This window comes from Empidonax traillii, unplaced genomic scaffold, assembly GCF_003031625.1.
Source record: "Empidonax traillii isolate 1590-97213 ecotype Southwest subspecies unplaced genomic scaffold, ASM303162v1 scaffold291:size1517763, whole genome shotgun sequence".
NCBI classification, from domain to species: Eukaryota; Metazoa; Chordata; class Aves; order Passeriformes; family Tyrannidae; genus Empidonax; species Empidonax traillii.
This window is the reverse complement of record NW_020955484.1, coordinates 1,318,142-1,328,238: the sequence shown is the minus strand read 5'-3', so window position 1 is coordinate 1,328,238 and position 10,097 is coordinate 1,318,142.

Genomic DNA, 10,097 nt, shown 5'->3' with positions numbered 1-10,097 from the left:
GGGAAGAATCATAACTGTCTATGTAAGTAAAATACAAAATCTACCATATCTCGATGTTCCTGAGAGCAGAAAGTAAGGAATCAGCCCTTGCACAAGCCTCAACATCTCCATACAGGTTTTATCAGAATTTGTTATCTCATGTTCCCCAAAGCAGGAGTTGTGCAACAGATTTGGTTGCCTTTCAGTCAGGTGTAACGTGATTCCTGAATGTATAATACTCCACACACCCAAGAAACCAAGCTGAGACTCCACATTATAATTTTTCAAGTTGCAAAGCTAGTTTAAAACAGTCTTCCCCACCTGTGTTGGTACTCAGATGTGGCAATTGAACTGTCTGGTTGACTATACTAAAAAATGGTTCAGTGGAATGATCTAACACTCTTTCCCAACCTTCCTCAAGTTTTGCTTTTCTTTATTTATTAACCTGTATCACTCCAGCTGTCAGCAGTAACACCAGTGAATGAATTAGCCTGGCTGAAGGACTGATAAGCTTCCCACCCAAGAGGTGGGGTGGCAGAGAAAGGAATGAGCAGGTGAGGGGAAAAAACTTCTTAAACTGACTTTCCACCAGCAAAATCCTCATTTAAAACTATGGTTTCAGAGGTGACGAGTAGCTGCACTGATTTCACCAGTTGTGCTTTTCTCAGGGAGGGATTCTGCAAACGGGAGGGATTTGGTAGGGTTTCTGCGTCAAAGGGTTTTATGTTTGTGCAGGCAACGATGCTCTGAATTGTTTGTGATTTCTCAGGTATAGGCCCACTGCCTGAAATATCTGCCTTACAACATCAACAACACACCATACCCTCTCCTCTCTTAAAAATAAAAATAAGTAAGCAGATTGAGAGAGAGAGCATAGAAGGATGGACAAAATAGGATGCTAAGGAGCAGTGCAGGGGCAGACTGTTCATGTGACTGGGAGAGCAAGCAAAGTTTTCAAAGTAGAAGTCGGGAGATTTAGGAAGACAAGACTGGAAAAAGTGAAATAGGAAAGTGCAAACTCTAAACTCCCAGTGACATATTTAAATAGATTCTGCCCTCCTTAAACCTTGGGTTTGCTGCAGTTTACATCGCTAATCCTCACATTCCTCACATGCCAATCAGGCCTCTTAAGGGGGCACTTGGACAGGGAGGTGGTCTGGGACTTGCCATTCCCGATAAGCAGAAAGTACTTGCACAGATATTGTCTCCAATGTGCCTTTGTGGTTGTCAGACAAACAGAAGCAAGTTCTCAACCAAATGCACTCAGCCAACTCTTCTCCCAGTGCTAAACTATACTGCACCTGATACCAATTTCTGCCAGGGAAGTTGTGGTAAAATATTTTTCTAGTTCCCTCAAAAAGCCTTCAGTATACAAACAATACTTTGGAGCATTTCACTCTCAGAAGACAGTTGAGCTGTTTGCTGGCATTTTTCATGAAAATTTCTGTCATAATTTAATCTATTAAAATTTTTTTCTCTATCACGAATCACACATGTTTTGAATTAAAAAAAAGACATGGAAGTGCTAGCTCATGATTTATTTCAGTACAAAAGCTCTTAGAATAAGCACATACAGAATCAGCTTATCTATATGAATATTCATATGTTTATAGCACAAAATATCAAAAGAAATTAAAGCCAGAACACTTAATGATTGCCTTTACACTCCTTTACAGTCAAGCAAGCTAAAACTACAATGAACTTTGATTTGTTAAGATGTTTCAATAACCAAACATTTTCCTTGCAAGCACATGTTCTTGAAGGAAATATATCAGGTTAAAAGAGTTTATGTTAAAAAAAGACGTCTTAAACAAAGGTTAAAAATCACACCATGAAAAATGAGATCTTTCTGGAGACCAGGTAACAAAATATCAGAGGAACACGTTATCTTCATGGAGAAAATCTGAGCTTTAAGTGAAACCAGAGGGGACCGGGTCACTCCGCGTGACCCTGCAGGCATGCTAAACAAGCCTAACTCCATTTCAGACTCGTCATTGACTGCTGCAGCGAGGTGCTTGAAATGGGGCTGTGTAGCTCGACAGTATTGTTTTCCGTCTCCATTTTTCACAGGAAGCCCAGATGAAACCTCAACACAGAGAAATATAAGTATTTTCACTTAGATTTTTTTTTCTTCCTCTGGAATTAACTATTTGAAGGTTTGATGTTTTGATAAACCGGTGCAGTCATTGCACCTTAGTATATGTTCATGCTGATTAGTTCAATTTAATCTAAAAGTCTGCATTAGTTATTGCAGTTAGTAGATTTTAAATAATAAATTTGTTCCTATACAATTTAACTTTTATGTTTCTTTATATCTACATGTTGGTCACACTTATATTTTATTTGGTTTTCTTTTACTTCATGATTAATAATATTTATTCCTCATTTTGAAAGTTTGGTTTTTGAAAGTTTATTTTAGTTGCTTATTTGATAGTTATTTGTGGTTTTTTTTTCCTGTTTTCTGTCAGAACCTTCCCTTTAAGGAAGGAATCTTTTAAAGACAATGTTTGTAGCTTGAAATAAATATTTTATGTTAAAGATTTATTCTATTTGTAGCCCTCTGTGAGACTGAAGTAACACAATAAAAATGTATACAATACCTGAATGCAATGTTCCAGAGTTCATTACTAGCTTTGCTAATATTTCAAGGATATCCCTCTTCTTAATTCTTTTTTTTTTTATTTCAAATTGTTTTATGAATGCAGCAAAAGACCAAAGACACTTTTTAGCACATTGAAATGTTTCAAATTTAGAGGCACCCTGACATCTATCTTGGTTGTATTTGGCTTGTGAAGAAAAGTTATGAGAAGAGAGAGTAAGCACGGAGAGTCAGACCAGCTTGCTGCTATTGTATACACGGGTGCAGATGTAAAGCTGGATAGAAACTCACATGGCCAAGCACCTACGTTCAGTGGAGACAATAATGCTAGTCACTACATTTGGTTAAATGCACCACTGACATGTAGAAGAGTCTCTGTAACAGAATTTAGAGAAGCTTTTGCAGCTGCAGCAAGGTATTAATTCAAGGAATGAATAGGATAAGACCAGCAAAAATTTATCAAAAGGATTCTCTCACTGCAATAATTTGTTTATTTGTTTTGAGTTCTTTATGTTGCTATTCCAAATGACTGCAAACCTATTAAACCTATTTAAAAAAAAAACAAAACTAATAAAAATATTAAAAAACCTTAATTAAAAAAAAAAAAAAATTAGGATCTGCCCCATTTTCTGCTCTGGTCCATGGATCTTAAAATCCTTGGTCCAAAGCAACCAAATGTCAGTTCTCATAAGAAAGCCACTTGCCAGATGTTGTAACAATTGATGGCCCAGATGACAGAGGTCGCCATTTGTTTTGGGCAGCTGTCCTTCAGTGAGCAGTGCCCCCGAGGACCACGGGCAGACGCCAGATGGCTCTGGGTGGGTGACCCAGCAGTTTCAGAGCCACAGGCTCCTGGCAGGGTCTGGGGGGATGCAGGAGATTCCCAGAAACCTATCGGCGAGGGGAGGTAGGATTTAAATCAGAACCTTTGAAGTCAATATAAATTAATATGAATGAATTTGAGGCTGAGTATAATCATTACAGCTGTGAGGGGAAGGCAGAAGCAAAGTTGGGCTCCCACAGAACATCTAAATACCCATATCATTTAGCTTTCCTGTGACCTGTATATCCTGGGTCAAATTCATATGGAGACTACAAAGCCCCCAGGCTAAATTATATATTTGAGGACCCAGCTAATCAGTCTCGCCTAATAAAGCTACAAGAAAATGCATGTTCCAAGCTGACATCACCACAGACAAACTGCATGTAAAAGTGCACTGTAAAACAATGAGTCTAATGCTCTCCAGCCTCAAACTGGGATGACTGGAGGGGAATCTGATAGAGGAGTTGTAAAATCATTAGTAGAAAGAAGGTGAATAGGTAACAATTGGTCACTGTCTTTTCAATGCAAGGGTGAAGAGTCATCAAAGAGAAACCAGCAGGACTAAGATTCACAATAAACCAAAGGAAAAACTTCCTCAGCAAGTGTTGATGTAACCTGCCGGAGGAAAGGGAAGGGTCTAGAGGCTTATTAGTGTTCAGAAATGGCAAAGTCCATTTCAAGCAAATATGTCAAGGTGCCTGAATACAAAGAATCATGTTTTTCCTTTGTACTTATATTTTTCTTCAGTTTGTTCATTACAGGCTCTGCCAGGTACAGGCTGGACATGGTAGCTACTTGTCTGGACCACTGTGGCCATTCTCAAGGTCTCATCTTCAGCACTGTAAATGCAGTGTATAACTATATAATGTGGAGAGGGAATGACTCTTTTAAAAAGAGTCCCTATGTGGTAGCTTATCCAGATAAGCTCAGCCTAAGGGAAATGTCGTAAGGCCTCACAGCTGAGTTCTTACAGAAGGCCTTTGGAGATGTGATTTTCAGATTGCTTTTCAGTTTCACCCCCTCCCAGCAGAAAACTAGGCTGTTATGGAATGAGCATAAGATTATAAACAACTGATTTGCTTTAGTTTCTTATCTTTTATGACTGCATAGAATCAATCTGTTGGCCACTAGAAGCCTCAGGTTGAAAATCAGCAGTTACTGTCCTTGAGAGGTGGATTGCAGTCCTGGTTGGCATTCTTGCATTCCTTTATTTTTCTGGGTAAAGCTATACAGCTTAGCAGTCATGTGCCATAATCTCATGCTTGCTGCATGGCAGTTTCCAAGGAAACTCGCAGGCTGCACATGCTAGGAGTGATCCTGAGGGAATGTCAGCTACAATTGCTTTGGTGGATGCTTTGCTTGGAGTGGAAGCTTACCCACAGTAGAGGGTGGGTTTTCCTTCTCAGATTAGGAATTGAGTGTTAGAATGTGTTTAAAACAAAGCACATGTATTATTTTCTAGATAGAGATGGGAGGGTAAGACTTCACATTAATTTCATTAATTTAGTGTATTTTCTTTTCCAAACCATGTTCCACCTACCTATTTCTATAGCCTAGTATTTGTGATCTGTAAAAGCTTGATTGTCTCATTTACACTATTTTGTGAAGACTACTTTATTTAAAATGGCAATAACCATGTAGGAAAAAAGGAGATTAGGAAAACACATTAAGCTGAATAAAATAACCTATTTCCTGGAAAGCATGAGCATTTGAAAAAGGTTTCTACTATGCTAGAAAGGAAAAAAAAAATTAGTTTAAAAGACAAAACAAAGGTCCAGTCTTCTAATGAGAGTAGCACCTGATATCTGCATATTATGTGTATCCAGTACTATCTGAGCATGTTTAATGTTATCAGGCTGCAGCTTTTCAGCCTCTGAGATTAAGCCTGCCCATACTGCACAGCTCCTGTACACCCCAAAGAGCACGGTTTAGGTTTATAGGGATATTTGTGAAAGTGTCTGTCCATGTGCATATCGTTCACCTGATCATTTGTTCTGAAGTTACACAGAGCATTTATTTGGGGAGAAGATTATAGATTTGGTTTTCTTTCTTTTTTTTTTTTCTCTTTTCATTTGTTGTTGCTGTTGTTGGTTTTTTGGTGTTTTTTTTTTGTTGTTTTGTTTTGTTTTGTTTTGTTTTGTTTTGTTTTTTGCTTTGTTTTGAGATCTGGGCAAACACTAATTTTGGTCTCCCAAATCAGAGATGATGTAAAATATAAGGGCTGACAAAGAAAGAGCACGTGTATCTTCTAGCTTCCGAATACTGGAGGAATGTTTGCAGGAGCCAGCATATCATTTGATAAAGATTTTTATTGTTCTTCAAGAACTGAATCTCAGACCGTAAAGCGTCAGAGTTTAAATCCAAACATTTCTTTCCGCCACATAATTTGGGACAATGAACAGAAAAGCTTGGTGATGGTGAGGAAGTCATGAACAGAAGGCAGAAGGTCAAAGCCTGTGTCTTCTTATTCTAAAACAGAAAAGTAACAAAAAGTAAATAACCTCAGCCACCTCCTTGCTCTGAATTAAAATATATTGAAGAGAAAATAAAGGTTGAAAGAATAGAAAGCTACTAGATGATACCAGTTATTTTAACTGGTTTAAATTAGATAGGAAATCAGTGCCATATTATCACACAAAATATACAGTAGAGGAAGAAACACTGAAACACATCCCTAATTTTACCAAAATGCATTTGTTTCATAACAAAAATATGTATAAGAAAGAATGTGTATCCAATCTGGAAGAATGTTAGCATTTAACACTCTTTTCATCTTTGTGAAAATACTCCCCTTCTGGGATCTTGCCAAGAGAGAGAGATTTTGACAGGCTGACTTCTTCCAGGAAGATACCTCATGTTTAAAGCCAGCTTCAGCTGTGTCTTTTTCTTCTGAATAGTAGCTAGTGTGCAATTTTGGGTTGCTTTTTTGGTTTTGGCTTTTCTTTACTTTTTTTTTTTTTTTTAAGTAAAGGTCATTATTTGATTTTGAACAAGAACACTGTGGCAGATCTGAATTTATCAGGTATTTATCTGGCAGATCTGAATTTATCAGGTATTTGGTAGCTATGTATGCATAAAGAGTCTACTCACTTTTAATCTATAAACGACAGAAAACAATCTGCATTTGTAAGCTTCTACAATTGCAAAATGTAATATGGAAAAAAAAAAAAAAAGAAAAATCTCCTTCGTGACATTTCCTCTCATTTATAACACCGAGATTTAAAAAAAAGTTTGACAAACAGGAAGTTGCTTCAAAATTATAGCTCCTTCTATGAAGCTGACATTCTTGGTTGCCTGCACTCTTTGAAGAAGAATAATTGAACAGGCTCTAGTTACAGGGGCCAACTCTTTTGAAAGCAGAGCTCTCTAGGTGAAGGTTATTCTTTACTCAGGGGTTAATCAGGGACCTGGATTTCAGGCTCTATAATACTGCTAAAAGGAAAGGATTGAAAACAAATTCCTTGCTTCAGAGTTGCTCAAGATTTCAGTCTCCAGTGTTGATTGGCACTGATAATAGCTTCTCTGTTTTTTTCTCTCTCTAATGAAAGCATCATTGATTATCTTTTATTTTTAACTATTTGTTAATAGCTCCTACCTGTAGATAGTCTAATAATCTATAAAATGCCAAATACTTTGATCTCTAATTCAGCAAGTCACTCTAACAGGTGTAAACTTAAAACCTGTGAGTTGGTTGCACTCGTGGTGTGCTGGTGCTGCATAGTGTTACAGATCAAGACAATGGGAAAATCTGTACACAGAAAGAAAGGGTCCTTCTCGGATTGCAGCCTGAGCCCAGATTTCTATTCCCTGACTTATGAAATGATCTGGAAGTCAATATCCATTTCAGGCGCCCAAGATGATGGAAGCACTCATCATACACAAAGAAAGAAGAAAAAACAGCCAGTATGGATCAGAAATAACCTAATAATCTGGTGGCAAAGAGTGGATCAAAATAGAGTTGAATGTACTGTGGGAAATCATGTGTGAGGGAAATCTGGGTTTTCATCTCATATCTAGGAGGGAATGAGGTGAGGAAAGACACACTGACAGTGGCAATCTGAAATAAGCTGAGGATACAGAGGAAATTTGTTCTTAATTGGTTCTTTTTAGTGTCTTCTGCAATCTTCTTCTGCATCTTCTTCAATCAGTCCTTTTTAAAATTCAAAGCACTGACTGTTGAAAAATTTCACAGATAATGAGAAATATTTCCCTGTCGAAAACCTACACCCTACTGCACTAAGTTATTGCCTTCTCTTCTTTAGGACTAAAGTAGAAGCATTCAAGTAACCACTCTCCAGGTAGTCAGGTAAAGAAGATTGTCCCTGCTGTCATACTTTTTCCTAACTCTATATCTGAAAAAAAAACCTAACAAACAACAAAACAAAACAAAACACCACCACCAAAAGAAAAAAAAAAGAGAGGAAAAAAAAAGAAAAATTAAAAAGGTGAGTAAAGGAAAGTCCTTAGTTCATCCTTGACAAATGAATTTTCCTGTTATTGTTGCCTAGCTGTCCAGCTGAAGAAGGTTCCTTACCTGAATTTCTAAACAGCAGATGATTTGGCTTTATCTGAGCTGGTGCTGTTATGTCTGTCTAGTGATTGCATTTATCCAGACTATTTAATCATATAAACCATAGTGGATACTCCTTATCTTAATTCAGTGCTTTTACATATACTTTTTGTATTGCCTGGCTCTTTTAGCCACTTTTCTTCCTTTCTGCATAGCCAGACTTCTCTGCTTCTGCCTTGTAGACTTTTTCAAGGGTCTGTAATGTTCCAAAGAGAGCAAGGAAAAGAAAACACAAGAGCCCCAGTCAAACGCAGTGATGCTACTGAAGTGCATTATTTCATGAGGGAGTACTGCAATACTTCGCTCTGTAGTCCTGGTTTTATTTATTCCATGAGGTGGGTTCTTTAATATATAGAGAAAGTGAGGAAGGAAAACGGCTCCCATAGTTTACCGAGTGCTTCGCCAGAATGGAATAACATTCCTGGCTTCCACTGATCCTGTCAAACTATTCAACAGCATTTCAGGAGGAGCTCAACACCTGAAGGAAGAAGCCCCTAGCAGCTTGTCCGAGGTCAGGGGAGCAGCCCGAGAGCTCACGTTAGCGCTCCGGGGTTCCCGTTCCTAGCTGTCAGCATGGCTGCCGAGCTATTCACAGAGATTACCTGTGGTCTGCCTCCTTACAGTCTTTCCCACTGTTTGTCAGTCCCGGGTTTTGACATCTCATTTAAAATTAGATCCCAATTTTGAAACCTGATCTGCGCGAGCGCCGCTCGGCAGCTCCAGAGAAAGTCTGCCTGCGCGGAAGGGCTGTTGGGACGGCAGCCAAGGATCGCAACTGTTCGGGGCTGGGATGCTCGCAGATTCGTTCAGCATTGAGCTCTCCGGGGCTGCCCCTCCGGCGGAGCCCCCGAGCGATGCTCCGGGGCCGTGCGCCCCCTGCCGCCCCTCCCTGCCGCGCCCGGCCGCGCACGCACAGCGCGCCTTCCTGCTCCGGCTGATTTTTTCCCATCCCAGACCAGATGACTAATGGCACATCTGCGTTTTGCAGCTTGTCACACAATCAAGGCATCGGTGGAAGTTACAAGAGAAGAGTGCCCCCGCCCCCCTCCCCCTTTCCCCCTGCCTCTTTCACTATTTTTTTTTCCCCACTGTTCCCAAAACTATCAGGGGACATGCAACTTATTTAGTTTTTGCCCTGAAGAAAAAGCTGAGTTATCTGAAAAGAACTCACAGGATAAGAAGATCCTTTAAGAAAATCTATTTGCTCTTTTTTTTTCTCACAGGTATTGTCCATGCAGTAATATGCTTATGTAGGACATAAGAGTGTATCTGAGCAACAGGCCAGTAAAAAATCACTACAATTTTTTTTTTCCCTTAGAAAACTCTATTCACCCACAAAATTCCAGCAATGGCAAAATGATTGAGCAGAGACTGTCAGAAGTAGTCCTATGTCCTGTGTGCCAGTCTGAAAGACAGATATGCCAGAGAAGATCCAGCCCACTGCAATTCCATCTATACTGGGATGTGACTAAAATTAGTTCATGTTAAGAATAGGGTTACAAGTTGCTTAGCTCTGCACACACAAAATTCATAAGATTCTTCCTCATGAGTGAGACTGACATACCCTTACTTGGTCACACAAATTCAGGGGATATGGGTGCCTGTGTCTTACCTAAAATCCTGCTATTTGTGAAATTCAGCTGAATGCATATCAAACATCTGACTCAGATCAGAACTGAAAAAAAAACCAAAACAAAACAACACAACACAACAAAACAAAAAAACCCACAAAAACTCCCCAAACCCCCAAAACCAACCAAACAGAAAACAACCAAAACCAAGACCAAAACCACAAATTTGAATGTTGTTTAGGTTCAGAATTAAGGCCTATAAATGTATTTGTTTGAAGTCACAGGATGTGTCTGACCTGCCATTGTGATCAATAAAAGTGAAACCGTGATCAGCTGTTTCTAGTACAGAAGACTTAGGGTGCATTTTGCTTAAGTAAACATCAGTATCTAGTTTCGTCTGCAGGGCCCCAGTGTTTCTTCTCATTCAGGATATGTCCATTTTATCTGCTGTTCTCCTGTGCATCTATTGAATAAGTCTCAACATCAATTGTCTTGTGAGGCACAAGTTCAGGCAGTCAAACTGAGTGCCCAGAGGCTGAACCTCTATGGGGGCTT